At 42.4% G+C, this 17,677-nt stretch overlaps 1 pseudogene; it reads right to left on the bottom strand.

The window, feature by feature from the left end:
- Positions 1 to 12,164: 12,164 nt before the first annotated feature.
- On the bottom strand, positions 12,165 to 12,283 carry LOC134968392 (5S ribosomal RNA; annotated as a pseudogene).
- Positions 12,284 to 17,677: the final 5,394 nt, after the last annotated feature.

Here is a 17,677-nt window from a genome sequence, read left to right as displayed (position 1 = left end):
TGGAAACTCATTTAGTGGGCAGTAAGATCCTTTCCCTTAAGAGACCTTGGGTGGGATGGGCATTCCATTCTATGCACACATCTGCCTCTAGGGGAGTGTCTGTCCTTATAAAAAAGACTGTCTCCTTTGTTTTAGACTCTGTACAACCAGATTCTTGGGGGAGATATGTGTTTTTGAAATGTAGAATATTTTCTGTCCCTCGACTTTTATTGGCTGTATAAATCTCCTCCTTACTCTCCCAATGTTCTGAAAAAAGTTGCTGGGTTTATGGCCTTGTCACTGGGAACACCTGTCATTTGTATGGGGGATTTCAATAATGTGTTAGATGTGGCGATGGATAGATTCTCTCCTTCCTCCTCTGGTCTGCATTCTTGGAGGTCTAGTTTCGCTGATGTTGTATCGGGGTTGGGCCTGGTCAATCCTTGGAGACTGAGACACCCGTCTCTCAAACAATATTCCTGTTTCTCACATTCTCACTTATCGTTCTCTAGGATTGACCTGGCCCTTCTCTTGAATGACGTGCTCCCTCAGGTCCGGGATAATAGATATGAGATTAGAGGTATATCGGATCATTCCCCGTTGACCTTGGTTTTAGATTAAAACTGTTTCAGAGGCCAGGCCGTATGGAAGTTTAATCCATTCTGGCTCGTACATATGGGTGACGGCTCCAATTTGGTAGCTGCATGCTGGGAATTTTTTTAGATAAATTAGGCTGGACAATCCATTTCTATTTTGTGGGATACGTTTAAAGCCTTTTTGCGGGGAACCTTAATTAAAAGGGTGTCTAATTTAAAGTCCTTTTTTAGACGATGGGAGTTAGAATTGGAGACCCAGAGTATTGCTGCAGAGACACAATATTTGCAGGACTGTTTGGACAGTTCCAAATCAGCATGGCTGTCAGCCCAAGGAAAGTGGAAAGATTATCTCATGGAAAAGAATCAGCATAGACAGGATAGACCGGGATCTTATTTAGCTTCCCTGGCACGGGGTGAGAGGTCTTCTAATATTGTGGCTGAAATTGAAGCCTCAGATGGTACCGCTTTATTACAGACTCTGCAAATTGCATCGGAATTTGTGTCTTATTATAGGCGGTTGTATAGTTCTAAATTGGATAGTACTTCGATGCAATTAGATGATTATTTACAGACTGTACAATTTCCCTCATTAACTTGCAAGCTCATGACTTCCTTGAGGCACCTGTCTCGCCAGAAGAAATTGTGGCTGCCATTACGGCTTCTCCTAATGGGAAGGCTTCAGGACTGGATGGTATACCGTCTGAGCTTTATAAGCGGCATTTGGATTTTTTGTCCCTCAACTACTTGAGTTGTACCAGATATTTGAACAAGAATCTCTTCCTTTGTCCATGGCGGAGGCATTTATTGTTGTTCTTCCTAAACCTGACAAGGATCATAGGAAGGTTGATTCTTATCGCCCTATTTCCCTTTTACCCACGACATCAAAATTTTGGCCAAAGTCTTGGTATCTAGACTGAATCAGGTTATTACGCAGCTTATACACCTTGATCAGACAGGGTTTATGCCTAATAAGTCGACATCCATTAATCTCAGACGGTTATTTACCCATTTGCAGATCCCTCGTGAGGAGTTCTCCTACTCCATTGTTGTATAATTGGATGCCGCTAAGGCCTTTGATTCCATGCAGTGAGATTATTTATGGAAAGTAATGCGTAAATTCGGTATAAGCCATAACTTTATTAAATATCTTCGGTTGATGTATTCCTTTCCCATGGCCAGAGTGGCGGTGAATGGCTTTGTGTCACAATCCTTTCCTTTGTCTAGAGGTACGCGTCAGGGATGCCCTTTGTCCCCTACCCTGTTTGCTATGGCCATTGCAAGCCTTTTGAGGGCGAATTCTGAGATTTTTGGTTTTAAAATTGGCACCAGGGAGGATAAAATAGTTCTTTATGCTGACGATATTTTGCTGTTCGTGGATTGCTATGCTGAGTCTATGCCTAAAATATTGGAAATTATCAATGAATTTGGGTACTACTCTGGGCTTCTGATTAATTGGGAGAAATCCTCCATCATCCCACTTCGGGTTGAGATCCCTGCCTCTCCACTAGTCACTCTCCCACAACGATGTGTGAACTCCTTCAAATATTTGGGCATTTGGGTGTCTAATGACCCTCACAAATTCTCCTCCCTTAATATCACGCCACAAATAGCGTATCTTCGGGGCAAAGTGAAGGTCTGGGGGAAACTGCCCTTGCCAGTTACAGGGAGGGTTAACATGATAAAAATGTTTTTTTAATCCAAACTTCTATATATTCTACAACAATCCCCTACTTACATTCCTCAGAAAGTCTTTAAACAAATAGATGGTCTACTTTCCTCTTTAATTTTGGCAAGTAAGCGGGCGTGGTTGAGACTTGATACTTTGACCAGGACTAAAGCTCTAGGGGGTTTGGCTTGTCCCAACGTTCACTTTTATTATTTGGCAGCACAATTAGCACATCTTTGGAAATGGGTTAATGACCTTGACAACATCGAGTTTGCACTCACAACTGGTGCTTCAGGAATATCCAGGTGATTCCCTTCTGCGACTGCTTCTCTGTGGAAATGTCAGAATGTCGTCTTTACTGATCATAAAGCAATATATTACTATTTGGAGGCTAGCGCATTTTGTACTACAGGGACATGGTATCTACCCTGACACTCCATTGGACAATAAATATGGATTGCCAAGCTGTGTCAGCTTTAAGTTAGGAGGGTATGGGGAACGTGGGGAGTGGTCTCTTTGGGACATTTATACACTGGTGGGGCATTTAGATCATTTCAGCAGCTTCAACAGGAGTTTAATGTCCCCTCGATGTATTTATTCCACTTCCTCGAATTGCGACATGCTATGACTGCCCAATTTCCTGATGGCCATCCAACCCTTGCTGATTCCCCGGTTAAATTGCTATTGCAAACAGTGGGATCTGGACATTTGGTCTCTAAAATATATGGGCATATGCTTCAGATGCATCGTATAGATCCCCTTGCTTCCCTTAAGACTAAGTGGGAATCTGATCTAGGTCCATTGTCAGATGACATATGGGAAGGTGCTATGAGGTCTTGTCGGCTTTCTACTTCCTCCTTCTGATATCAGCAAATACAATTGTTCATATTACACAGGGTATATATGACCCCAGTGGGGTTGTCGCATATTGGGGGAAATCATAGCTCGAAATGCCCTGAGTGTGGAAGTTTGGGAGCAGACTTTTGGCATATGCTTTGGTTGTGTCCCATGGTGTCTGCATTTTGGGAGGAGGTTAGACGCGCTGTAGTTTATACAGGTATTCCTTCTACTATATTTACACCCCTAACGTGTGTACTGGCAGTTATAGATGAGGAGGATCTGGATCCGCGCAGTAGATGCTATAAGTAGATGCTTATAAACCTCTGTGCTCGGGCCAAGGTCTGAATAGCCAGACTGGCTGGCTAGTGAAGCCCTGACCCTACAATCCTGGATCTCTCTGGTTAACGTATCTATTACACACAAAAAAATTGTGTTCGTGGCCAGGAATGCAGAGAAAAAGTTTATTAGAATGTGGGGAAGGTGGATGGGTTCTCGCTATTTCAGGGATAAATACTATTGAGTTTTAGAGCTGTCTGATTAAGTGCTGCTCAAGCATTCTGTGGGAGGTTTATGTGGTGGGTAGCCCGTAGCTGGCCGTGTTACTGTAACTGTGATTTTCTTTTTCTTTTTTTATATTTTGTTATAAATGTGTTTTGGATTGCTATATATACCTATGCCTTTATTGGCACTTCTGGCGTGTAATGTCATACCTGCTGTATTGCTATGTTACTGATGCTTTGCTGATTACTGGTTTCGACTGGGATCAACATCCGTATGTTGTGTTTTACTTCTTCTGTATGTACAACCGTAAGCTTGCTGTTGTGTTGTTTTGTTTTTTGCTTTTTTTTTATATATAACTGTTTAATTGTACAAAAAAAAGGCAAAAATCCAATACAAAATTTATTGAATTTAAAAAAAAAAACCATGAAAAAAAATATGAGCGGCTGTGATCATATGTATAATAAGTGAGAAAGTTCTGTATGTCTGTTTGTGCCTTGCTCCACCAAATTTGGCATGGTGGTGTAGTTTGACCGGGATTAGGCTTTTGCCTAGGTTTACATTTTGTTATGGCAACACATAATATACAGGTCTAGGCTTACCATACTATCCCATTAAACATAACATTTCACAGGTTATGTGGTTGGCTTCATTCAAGCCAGTATTTCACCATGTTTTAATCAGTCATAGAACCTGTGTAATTCCTGAGTGTCCTGGTTAAAGGGATAGTATGGTAAGCCTACAACAGACACACACACACAAACAAACACACTGTCACTTTCTCACAGTGGCGTGCGGTGAGGTCGGTGGCTGGGGAGGCACAAGCAGCCACCCCCACCCCCCTCCCCATAGAGTGGGGTAAAAAAAAAAAAAGTGTAGCCCCCCCCCACATTCGTGAAACTAGCACCGGGCAGAACCAGCCAGGGGGGGTAATGCCATAGCAGGGGAGACACTCGGTATGGGGTCCCCCTGCCATAACATTAATCTGCCCCCCCAAACCAGTCAGCCCAGGGCTGGAATTCCTCGGAAGTGGGGACCCCAAAAAATGAAAATGGGGTCCCTCTCCCGAGCAACAACCAGCACAGTGCTATGCCCCGCACCCCTGGTGGCGGTGGGTGCAGGGTTCATTGTTAATATTGTTCTTGACAGGTGGCCTACAGGTCCCAGCAAGCCTGCCCCAGCATGCTGGCACTTGGAGAACCACAAGTACCAGCATGCCCGGACATAAATGGCCCGCTGGCACCTGTGGTCCACCTGTAAAGAACAGTAATATTGTTCTTTACAGGTGGCCAACAGGTCCCAGCAAGCCTGCCCCAGCATGCTGGCATATGGAGAACCAAAAGTGTCAGCATGCCCGGACATAAATGGCCTACTGGCACCTGTTCTCCACCTGTAAAGAAAATATTAAAATAAAAACACTAGTCTCTTTAAAAAAAAATAGTTTATTTGACAGCATCTTCACCTGGGAGCGGCGGCCTTTAAGCTCTTTTGCATGGCCGCCGCCTCCCCAGGGCTTCCGGCGTCTTCACCTGGGGGGGCGCCACCTCCCCAGGGCTTCCAGCGTCTTCCTCCGGCGTCTTCACCTGGGAGGCGGCGGCCATTAAGCTCTTTTGCACGGCCGCCGCCTTCCCCAGGGCTTTCAGCATCTTCACCTGGTGGGTGGCGGCTGCTAAGCTCTTTTGCATAGCCGCCGCCCATCCAGGACTTCCTACGTCTTCTGCCTAAAGGAGCTCTTCTCCGCTCCTCCTCCGCCGTCGGACTGACAGCCACTCCCTCGCACTGACTTATATAAGTCAGCCGGAGTGGGTGGGGCGATGACGCGGCGAGCCGTGATTGGCTCGCGGCGGCCATCTTGAATTTCAAAAATTACGCTATGGCACCATTTTTGAAATTGGTACCGCTCCGCTGCCCAAACTCTGCACCGCAGCCCGCGCCCGGCCGCCTGCACCTCCGTCACCCGCACCTCCGCCGCCTATCGCCGCAAGCACCTCCGCCGCCTATCGCCACCAGCACCTCTGCCGACACCCGCACCTCCGCCGCGCCCACAACAGTGATTGACAGCGGATCCAGTGACGGATCCGCTGGCCAATCACTGTGGCCTGACTGACATGGGACGTGCTTTCATAGGTTGAAAGCACGTCCCTGTGTGAAAGCGGCACCACTAATGGTGCCGCTTTCCCATGTTATTTTAATGGGCTTTTAATGCCCATTGCTAGGCCCCGCCCGTGCCCGCCCCCCGCTCTCCATACCTTTCCCTATCTGACAGGGAGGCACCACGATCGGTGCCTCCCAAACCCATTTTACACACTAGTAATGATTAGGATAATATAAAGCAGATACTCATGACACAGAATATGTGTCATAAGTATCTTCTTTATAATATTTTAATTATTAATGACAGGGGAGGCACTGCCTCCCCTGCCTCCCCTGACTGCACGTCCCTGCTTTCTCATGCATAATACACACACACTGTCACACTTTCATGCATAATACAAACACACTGTCACACTCTCATGCATAATTTACACATACAGAAACACACAGTCATATTCATGCATAATACACACACTGTCACACTTTCATTTATAGTACACCATCATACTCTCATGCATAATACACACACCGTCACGCTCTCACACATAATACACACATACTGTCACATTTATGCATAATACACACACACTCTCATGCATAATACACAGACTATCACACTCATGCATAATAAAAACTAACAATGTGCGACACGCCATTTTTCGGGTTTTGTGTTTTGGTTTTGGATTTGGATCTCCTTTGTGTTTTGGATATGTATTGGTTTTGCCAAAACTGCCCTTGCGGGTTTTGGTTTTGGATTTTAAAAAATAAATCATAAAAACAGCTAAAATAACAGAATTTGGGGGTGTTTTTGTTCCTACAGTATTTTTAACCTCAATAACATTCATTCCACTCATTTTCATATTCTGTACACCTCACAGCTCACAATATTGTTTTTATCCAGTTTAGGCAAAAAGATTGAACCGAGGTAGCTGAATGACTAAGCTAAGCAATAGCAGTGAGCAGCAAACACGTGGCAGTAACAATATATTTTTAAATGCTGTAATCATCTGTTAAAATTATTTTAAAATTAGGATCAAGTTCTTCTGTTCCTCAGATATATCTTTGACATGGAGAAGGTTTGCTAATCATCAGTTTAAAATTATTTTCAAATTAGGATTAAGTTCTTCTGTTCCTCAAAAATATATTCAACATGCAGAATGTTGCTATTCAAGCGTGGAGAGTTTAGTTATATTAATTTAATTTAAATTTAGTTCATTTATAATTATTATTATTAATAATATAAATTTGAATGAATCACAATGTGGTGATAAGAAGAATTATAAAAATAGAAAAATAAGTTATAACATAAGAATATGAGCTATGGACACAGCACCCTGAGATGGACGGAGCATGCCTGGATGTATACTGGGAGGATACAGCACAAAATATATATTTTTTTAATTATTTTATTTTGGGTGTACTGACAGAACACTCTTATATGGACGGAGCAGCTGCAGTCCCTGGATGTATACTGGGTTGACACAGAACAGTATATTAAAAAAAAGTCTTTAAAAAAACAACGCATTAGGCAAGGCTCAAGATTTCAGTTCACAAAAAGATGAATTGGGCCAAGAAGAATAAAAAAGACAATATTTTAGATGCTGTAATCATTACTTTAATTTATTTTGGATCACGTTCTTGCTGAAGGAAATCTTTGAAATGCAGTAGGGTCACTATTCAAGTGTGGGGAGTTTAGTTATATTCATATAATTTAAAGTTAGTTATTTTATAATCATTATTAATAATGTGAATTTGAATGAATAACAATGTGGTGATGAGAATTTTGAAAATAGGACAATAAGTTACACCATAAGAATATGAGCTACAGACACAGCACCCTGAATTGGGTGGAGCACACCAGGATGTATACTGGGAGTGGGAGGATACATCACAATATATATATATATATATATATGTATTTTGTTGTAGGTGGACTGACAGAACACCCCTAGATGGACGGAGCAGCTACAGTCCCTGGATGCATACTGGGATGACACAGCACACAATATTAATTTAAATCAAAATATATTTATTATTTTTTATATCACACACTGTTGTTACAGTGTCGCACAAATGAGTAAAAAATATGTATTATTATTTTTTCTATCATACACCGGCAGTTACAGTGTCACACAAATGAGTCAGAAATATATATTATTACAGACTGCGGTTTAGCTTAACAGCGTTGCACAATATGTGTATGAGTAGGAAATAATATACTGCAGTCTGAACGGCAGTGTCACAGTACTTATGAAAATAAAATAAAAATTGTATAGTACACTGGGGTACATCACAAACCAAAAAAATATATTTTTTTATAATTATAATTTTAGACTTTTTGTTTTTAGCTTTTATTATATTAGTTTTACACTGGGGTGGAGCCCCTGGATGGACGGACAGATCACATCTTTCAGATACAGGAGACAGAGCATACCTTTTTCATATACAGCAGACAGAGAATACCCATTTTTAGATACAGCAGACAGAGCACCCCTTTCAGATACAGCAGACAGAGAGTGCACCCCTTTTCAGATACAGCAGACAGAGCACCCCTTTCAGATACAGCAGAGAGAAAGCACCTTTCAGATATAGCAGAGAGTGCACCCCTTTTTTAAATACAGCAGACAGAGAGAGCACTCCATTTTCATATACTGCAGACAGGGAGAGCACCCCTTTTATATACAGCAGACAGAGCACTCTCCCCACCAGAGGCAGAACTCTGGGAGGCAACGGATTCAGCTGCCGCCGGGCTCCTGCTTTGAAGGGGGGCACCTCTCCTCCTGTTCTATGTGTTCAGCAACATTAATCAATTAAGTTAATTGACAGCAGCCGGTATCTCTTCCGTAGCCGACTTCCCCACTAGTCACTACACCTTACAAATCACACCCTCTTTATTATAGATACACTGGAAGCAGACAACTTACTGATGAATCTATTTGCTCCTATAAATGAAGTATGAGAATTCCAACTATATGAAGTTATTTCTCTGACAATTACAAGTAACTTCATATAGTTAGAATTCTCACACTTCCTATGCAAGAGCAGATATCTCTATCAGTAAAGTGCATGTTTCCAGTGTAATAGGTTGTGGGTTCTAATCCTGGATATGACACTTGCAAATTAATTGTCAGAGAAATAATCAGCATTGGGAAGCAGATCTATGTACGGTGTGGCTGGACCCCTACATAGATCTGCCTAGTTGCAACGTTTTGTAGTAGTTTCATATAGTTAGAATCTGTAGGCTTGCTATGCAGGAGCAAATGTGTGTGTGTATATATACACTGCTCAAAAAAATAAAGGGAACACTTAAACAACACAATGTAACTCCAAGTCAATCACACTTATGTGAAATCAAACTGTCCACTTAGGAAGCAACACTGGTTGACAATCAATTTCACATGCTGTTGTGCAAATGGAATAGACAACAGGTGGAAATTATAGGCAATTAGCAAGACACCCCCAATAAAGGAGTTGTTCTGCAGGTGGTGACCACAGACCACTTCTCAGCTCCTATGCTTTCTGGCTGATGTTTTGGTCACTTTTGAAAGCTGGCGGTGCTTTCACTCTAGTGGTAGCGTGAGATGGAGTCTACAACCCACACAAGTGGCTCAGGTAGTGCAGCTCATCCAGGATGGCACATCAATGCGAGCTGTGGCAAGAAGGTTTGCTGTGTCTGTCAGCGTAGTGTCCAGAGCATGGAGGCGCTACCAGGAGACAGGCCAGTACATCAGGAGACATGTAGGAGGCCGTAGGAGGGCAACAACCCCGTATCAGGACCGCTACCTCTGCGTTTGTGCAAGGAGGAACAGGAGGAGCACTGCCAGAGCCCTGCAAAATGACCTCCAGCAAGCCACAAATGTGCATGTGTCTACTCAAATGATCAGAAACAGACTCCATGAGGGTGGTATGAGGGCCCTACGTCCACAGGTGGGGGTTGTGCTTACAGTCCAACACCATGCAGGACGTTTGGCATTTGCCAGAGAACACCAAGATTGGCAAATTCGCCACTGGCGCCCTGTGCTCTTCACAGATGAAAGCAGGTTCTCACTGAGCACATGTGACAGACGTGACAGAGTCTGGAGACGCCAAGGAGAACGTTCTGCTGCCTGCAACATCCTCCAGCATGACCGGTTTGTCAGTGGGTCAGTAATGGTGTGGGGTGGCATTTCTTTGGGGGCCGCACAGCCCTCCATGTGCTCACCAGAGGTAGCCTGACTGCCATTAGGTATCGAGATGTGATCCTCAGACCCCTTGTGAGACCATATGCTGGTGCGGTTGGCCCTGGGTTCCTCCTAATGCAAGACAACGCTAGACCTCATGTGGCATTGATGCTATGGACTGGCCCGCCCGTTCCCCAGACCAGAATCCAATTAAGCATATCTGGGACATCATGTCTTGCTCCATCCACCAATGCCACATTGCACCACAGACTGTCCAGGAGTTGGCGGATGCTTTAGTCCAGGTCTGGGAGGAGATCCCTCAGGAAACCACCTCATGAAGAGCATGCCTAGGTGTTGTAGGGAGGTCATACAGGCATGTGGAGGCCACACACACTACTGAGCCTCATTTTGACTTGTTTAAAGGACATTACATCAAAGTTGGATCAGCCTGTAGTGTGTTTTTCCACTTTAATTTTGAGTGTGACTCCAAATCCAGACCTCCATGGGTTGATAAATTTGATTTCCATTGATAATTTTTGTGTGATTTTGTTGTCAGCACATTCAACTATGTAAAGAACAAAGTATTTAATAAGAATATTTCATTCATTCAGATCTAGGATGTGTTATTTTAGTGTTCCCTTTATTTTTTTGAGCAGGATATATATATATATATATATATATATATATATATGTGTACCAAAGAAGCCGTCAGCGCCACAGATGCAGTATCTCTAATTACAACACTAGTATCAGGACCAAAAAGTAAAATAACTAAAAAGACTGAAAAATGAATAAGAAATGAAATAAACGAGAACTGCTTAGTGGGCACTCCCTGTATTTTGTTAGGGCGTCAGCCTATTTACCTCAGGTAGAATAAGGCACTGGTATGAATGCCTTGAGAAAAAGTGTGTGGACAGGGAATGAGGTACTGAAGGCGACCACTGGTGCCAAATAGTATTATAAAAATTAGGCAGTTTAGTTTAAAAAAGTAACAACATTTATTTATGAAGCACTAAAACAAACCTAGGTATTAAAAAGGTGGGAATCAATATAGGAAAAATACATACATAAAAAACGCATAAAATGCTCATAAAAAGCTTCAATAGAAAAGGAGCATAAAAAGTAGGACATAAAATCTATAGGAATAAAAGCAATTACATTTCAAAGTAAAGAGGAGTAAATATCTTAACTTAGTGTTTGAGGTTAGATCAAGGTAGCACCCAACGTGTTTCGTCCTGTGTGGACTTCATCAAGGGGTGATTTGAGACTAGAGACAGCACTACTATATATACTCAGCCTGTAAAGGAAGTGGTGCTTACATCACTTCCTGTGGTTAATTAGTTAACATATTCAAAAAACGGCCATAAAGCATACTAAGACAACAACAAATACTTATACATATCAGGGCATCATATATTAGAAGATATTGTTTAAGAAATATAATAAAAACATGTGTAAGGCATGAAGTACATCATATAGCCGTGACTTCCGGTCCGGGCATTGTATGACCTCACATCCGCCCCACATCCGGTATCTATTTCTGCAGAGTGCGCATGCGCACGCTCCTCGTAGCGGGACGCGTCCGTTCTAGTGATGGTAGTCTTGGTTACGGTGGACCAGTTCTGCAGAGTGCGCCTGCGCGTGCTCCGTATAGCGGGACAAGTCCGTTCTCATACAAGGGATCTTTATTGCGGTGGACCCTTTTCTTTCATACGTGAAGCAGGAAACAAAATCCTCCGTCTGCTAGTTCCTGCTATTATTGTTCCTATGTGTTCTAAATTCACCGCGGCCATGTTATTGGAGTCAGGATTAAACGCCTGGGACAATTCCCCGGGTATAGTTTATTCTTTGATTTTGATCCTCGGCTCTCGGATTATCACAGCTCCATATTCAAGCATGGATACATAAAAAAGATAATAATAAAAGGTAGAATCAGCAGATATGGCACAATAGTTTAAAAAGGGGGGACAAATATATAGAATGGATATAAGATGGATAAATAAATAAATATAGGAGCACCACATATTGCTAATTGGATTCCTATGTATATGACACTTAGCTCGATGTCCAATATTTGTAGTATGTGGACCTGTTAGGATTTTCATCGAGAGGTGGTCAAAAATAGAAAAGGAGCCACAAAACAGAGGCTTAATTTAGGATAATAAAATAATGCACAAGGCGATTTTTTGGGGGTGAGAGAGCCCCAATATAAACGTGTGGAAACAGAAAACATGTGAACCATATAGGCAATTGGAACCAGGCGGAATCCGACATACCAATATGTATACATAACATGTAGAGCATCTTTCCAATTTCGTTCCAACATCTATACATTTACAACACCCGATGTTCTAAGGAGGTCTCCCATCCTTATACTGGCCGGGCCCAGCCTTGCTTAGCTTCCAAGATCAGATGGTGTCGGGCGTGCCCAAGGTGGTATGATTGTAATAGTGATGTGGAAACCTTAGATATGAGCTCAAAAGTAGCCGTATATACAAAGGGGGTACATTCAGTATCCCGCTCTGGATCAATTTAGTAAACTAATATAGAACCAGAGTTATAGACCATGTTTATAGACACCAGATCGTGCTAAATAAAGACGTAAAAATCATTCCCGGAGAAGAAGGGGAAGGAAATGGAAGATAAAAAGGTTGGAATACAGGGTAAAGGACTTAAACCTTTTTTGAGCACGTCACTGAAACCCCTGATCTCCCCTGGAGGTCTCCCCGCCAGGTACTGGTCAGGTCCAAAAGCACTGCTTAGCTTCCAAAGTCGGCCGGGGTTGGGCATGTCCAGTGTAGTGTGACTGTGACATTACTCAGGAGACAGGGATAAAAAATGAAAGTAGAAAGGTGAGGGAGACAAGTAACCAAAGTCTGCTTACATTACAAGAAGGGTGCAATTTCATATCCGTCATTGAATCCATTTGGGTGTAGGGTGTTCAGTTCATAGATCCAGAACATCTCCCTCCTGGAAAGGAGGTTCGAGAGATCACCGCCTCTTTCTCCCAGGGATACCATTTCAATGCCTTTATAAGTTAGTGACTCCGGGTCAGAGTTATGGCATTGATGGAAATGTCTTGATACAGCGTGTGTTAAGACTTTGTTCCTTACATTTCTGATGTGTTCTTGGATGCGAAGTTTCAATGGCCTCTTAGTTTTCCCAACGTACTTCATTTTACACGGGCACTCCAGGAGATAAATCACTGATGTAGTGTTGCAGTTTATAAATTGTTTGATCCGGTATTCTTTGTTGGTGTTATAGTTGAAAAAGGATTTTCTATTCTGGTGGAGGTACCTGCAAATGTTGCATCTGCCACACTTGAAACTGCCCACACATTTTGGCATGGTACTTCTTGCTTCGGGATTCCTTAGCATGCTTGGTGCCACGAGATCTTTCAGACTTCGAGATTTTCTAAAGACTAATTGAGGATCTTTGTTAAGGTAGTCCTTCAAAATGGGGTCCATTAGTAGTAAGTGCCAATGTTTCTTAAGTGTTTGTTTAATGAGATTCTCATGTCTGCTATATGTGGTGATGAATTTCACTGTGTCAGGCTTCTTTTCTTTGGATTTGTACTTAAGAAGTTCGCTTCAGTCCATGCTTTGTGTTCTTGCAGTGGCTTCTTCCAGCAGGCGAGTGGGATATCCTTTCTCCTTGAATCTACCCTTGTATACTTCGAGTTGTTCATCCCTGTCTTCACTGGCTTTGCAGTTACGTGCTATTCTATTGAATTGTGAGAAGGGGATATTGTCCTTCCACTGTTGTCGATGGTTACTTTTGTAATGTACATAACTGTTCATGTCCACCTTCTTAATAAAATTGCTCGTGGTGACCTCTTTTTCTGTATGTGTGAGGACTAAATCTAGGAACTCAATCCTTTCTGTGTCATCTGTGGCAGTGAACTTGAGATTCATACTGTTATCTGAGATGTATGTTAAAAATCCTTGGAAGCTTAGTTGATCTCCTTCCCACACAATTAAAATGTCATCAATATAGCGTTTATAAAAAATGATATTGTGCTGATATGGGTTATTCGTAAAAACATACTTGTCCTCCCACTGTCCCATAAAAAGATTGGCGAAACTGGGTGCAAATATAGTACCCATCACCGTGCCACATATCTGTAGATAAAACCCGTCTAGAAACTTAAAATAATTATGTTTCAGTATAAAATGCATTAGTTCACATATGAAAAGTCTGTGATCCTCCGTGATGAGATGGTCTTTACTCAGAAACACATTGCAGGCCTCAATCCCTTTGTCATGCTCTATACAAGTGTATAGAGATTGCACGTCAATCGTGACCCACCTATACGTCTCCTTCCACTGGAATGTCACCATTAGGTTCAGGACCGATGTGGTGTCCTTCAGGTAGGCCGGTAGTTCCATCACATATTCTCTCAAGAATATATCCACATACTCTGAGAGGTGTGAGGTCAGGGAATCAATCCCTGCCACAATGGGTCTACCTGGGGGGTTGACTAGGGATTTATGTATCTTGGGGAGGAAGTAAAAAATGGGGGTAGGGGGGTTGGAGTTTAACAGATACTGATAATCCTCTTTCGTGATTACTTCACGTCTGAAACCCTTTAGGAGCATTATCCTCAGTTCCTCCACAAAAGGTTCCTTGGGGTCTTTATCCAAGGGAATGTATGAGGATCTATCTCCTAGTAATCTGTTTGCTTCCATGGTATAGGCTTCCCTATCCATGATGACCAACCCCCCCCTTTGTCAGCCGCCTTTATAACAATATTCTTATTTTCCTGTAAATGTTTAATGGCTTCCGTCTCCCTGTTTGTAAGATTCTTTTCCTTAATTGATGAGATGTTGGCATCACATAAGTCCTTTTTGACAAGTTCATAGAAAAGGCCCACATTGTGTCCCTTGGATTCTAGAGGATAGAACTTTGAAGTCGGTTTTAGCCCGGATTTGGATTGTTCATAGTTCTGTATAATGGCATATATATATGGAAAAAATGGGAGGATACGGGTATCTGCGACTAGCAGTGTCTAATATATTGATATAAAAAATGAAGAATATTGCAGGATACGGTTTATAAAAAAATCACACAAAATTTATTTATACAATTTAAAACATGATGTGGGATAAAAAATATATGGAGAGTAAAAGCTTAAAAAATACAAAAATTCAAAAATGACTGAATAAAGATGTATAATTTAGCTAGAACCCAGGATAAAAAATTAATTAATAGACTTAAAATATAAAACTGCGTTTCGTCCTTCAGACTTCATCAAGGGGTGATGAAGTCTGAAGGACGAAACGCGTTGGATGTACCTCTACTGACTCTCCATTTCTACAGATAAGCACCACTCTCTTATCTTTGAAATATTTATTATCAGTTTTATATTTTAAGTCTATTAATTAATTTTTTATCCTGGGTTCTAGCTAAATTATACATCTTTTTTCAGTCATTTTTGAATTTTTTTATTTTTTAAGCTTTTACTCTCCATATATTTTTTATCCCACATCATGTTTTAAATTGTATAAATAAATATTGTGTGATTTTTTTATAAACCGTATCCTGCAATATTCTTCATTTTTTATATCAATATATTAAACACTGCTATTCGCAGATACCCGTATCCTCCCCTTTTTTCCAAATTCTAAACTCTAAAGGCAGCTTATCCCTGCCGAGTATTTAGGGGCCAGCTGACACCTTATATCTATAAAGGAGTGTCTCTTACTAAAATATTTCATTTTATTGATTTATCTACTCACATCCACCTGTGGCGCCATACCCCCACTGCTCAAACATATATATATATATATATATATATGATGCAGAAATGCCCGGCACTCCCACCCACACGTAGTAGATCCGGGTGCCCTCCGCAACCGATGATGCAATAAATAGTGGAAAGAAGGCAGCGGCACTCCGTCAACATAAAAGATCAAACGTGTATTGAAGCAAAAATAACAGTGGTCACATAACAACTAACGTTTCGGGATCCTAAGATCCCTTTGTCAAGGCGTGAACAGTGTTAAAAGAGAAAACCCCTTACCTTTATAGCACCCGGTGCAAACCCGCACGTGAAGGAGAGCGGGGCCTGACGTCGTCAATCGCGGGGGCCGCCGGAAGTCCTCCGGCGTCTCCAGGAAGTGAGGTGGTGCCGGGTGCAGGACGCAGTTGCCATGGCAACCAGCGGCACTATCCCGTAACACCTGCGCCGGCCCTGCAATAGAAACAAATGTGATTGAGAAAGCTTAGAGTAAAATAAAGTATGGCAGCACAATATGTGGCTAAAAGCACCTAAGGAAAGTGGCGGAAGCTAAGATAAGGCGGCATGGGCTGTGTAAACGGTCTATATGCAAAGAGGCACATTGAAAATGAGCACACAGGGATGTTCTGTATGAAACGAATGAGTCTGAAGAAAAGGAAAAAGTGTGGAGAAAGATTGTGTGGGACTGTGTGAGCATGGGAGAAAGAGTGACAAGGCTGGGAAAGTAAGATGAGATAGTGAGAAGGATGATGAATGCAGAAAGGAGCTAGAGTGAGATGAGAAAAGAAGCAGTGTATGCGTGGGGGGGGGAGGAAGAGAACAGGGGAATGGGCAGAAAAAGTGATGGGGGGAAAAGGAGGGGAAGGAGAGGGGAGGGGAAGGGAAAAGCCGAGCGGAGTGAAGCCCGTGACGTCATACTAGTGAGGAGTGAGTGTGTGAACAAGGAGTGGAGAACAAAATCGAAGTGGAGCATGGAAAAGAGGTGTATGTACTGAATTTGGGCATAGAACTGGATGGTGTGAAAAAAGAAAAAGGGTGATAAAGACCATGTAAGCAGAAAAGGAAGACCCAGGTGTGTGGGAGAAAGACCAGAGGAAAAAGAATATAGGGACCAAAACCTGTGTAACAGTGAAAATGGAATAAAAGAGCTGTAAACTGCTGGTTCCTAGAGACCCAGTGGAGACCAGTGTTAATGATACATGAAGACTGTATCAAGTACTTTAAAACTGTTCCACTGGATTTTTTCATTGAGTCCCTTCAGTGGAAAAGTTTCCAGTTTGAATATCCAACGGGCCTCCAATTTCAGTAAAGCACCGCTCCTGTCGCCGCCTCTCAAGTTCAAGGGAACATGATCGATTATCATATGTTTCAGTTGGTCTACTGAATGTCCCTTGGTCCCGAAATGTTGCGCCACTGGTTGGTCAGAGTTCCCCTTCTTGATTGCTGCATTGATGGCCGATCTATGTTGTGCCATCCTGGTTCTGAAACTGGTGATGGTCTTACCAACATACCCTAGCCCACATGGGCAAAGTATGAGGTATACCACATGAGTAGACGTACAGGTCAGCACATGCTTTAGTCTGAACATGAGGTCTTTAGTTGGATGTTTGAAGGAAGGTCCGCTGATCATGTTCCTGCAGGTGGTGCAGCCCAGGCATTTATAACAGCCTGGCTGTTTGGTAAGGAAGTTTGAGGGTGTATATATATATATATATATTTATATTTAGGGGGGGCACCAATATTTTCCTTGCCTCCGGGCAACTGGGTCAAACTTACGCCACTGCTCCCCACACCAGACAACACAGTACTGAGACGGACACTTCTCTCCATTACACTTTCCACAGCCGGAGTGAAGATGGCGCTTACAGTATATAGAATCCAAAACCCGTGAGAATTCGATAGCGGAAAGATGACGATCGGCCTTGCACACTCTCATGTATAATATACACACACAGTCACACTCTCATGCTTAATACACACACAGTCACTTTCATGCATAATAAACACATACACTGTCACACTCTCATGCACCCCTCCCATTTACCTACACTTTGATAAGGGCTCTATTGAAAGGTAAAACCTTGATGAATTTATATAATGTGAT

The sequence above is a fragment of the Pseudophryne corroboree genome, chromosome 10 (assembly GCF_028390025.1).
Source record: "Pseudophryne corroboree isolate aPseCor3 chromosome 10, aPseCor3.hap2, whole genome shotgun sequence".
Lineage (NCBI taxonomy): Eukaryota > Metazoa > Chordata > Amphibia > Anura > Myobatrachidae > Pseudophryne > Pseudophryne corroboree.
This window is presented reverse-complemented; position numbering and strand designations above follow the sequence as displayed.